This window comes from Rhagoletis pomonella, unplaced genomic scaffold (genome assembly GCF_013731165.1).
Source record: "Rhagoletis pomonella isolate Grant_MI unplaced genomic scaffold, Rhpom_1.0 Rhpom_scaffold_00004, whole genome shotgun sequence".
Classification (NCBI taxonomy): domain Eukaryota; kingdom Metazoa; phylum Arthropoda; class Insecta; order Diptera; family Tephritidae; genus Rhagoletis; species Rhagoletis pomonella.
In genome coordinates, this window is record NW_023458558.1 from 67,393,511 (window position 1) to 67,393,796 (window position 286).

Here is a 286-nt window from a genome sequence, read left to right on the forward strand (position 1 = left end):
CTCCAATTAAAGCGTCACTCATACATTTATTTTCATCAGACACCAGCATCAAAACATCCATAAAGCCTCTTAGGTGTGCCCTTATCAAAGAACCACGGAAGATAGACTTCAAACGTTCTTCCCGTCCGTTACATCCATATCAACTCTGTGCTATAAAGAACGTGCATAAGGCAGCGCGAAGAAAGTTCAGCGTAGGAAAACTGTAGTCGCAACGGACAACCGAGATCTCTCCCAATCGACTTTCCTATTTAAACGAGTAACTTGGATCACCTTTATACACTGCAGA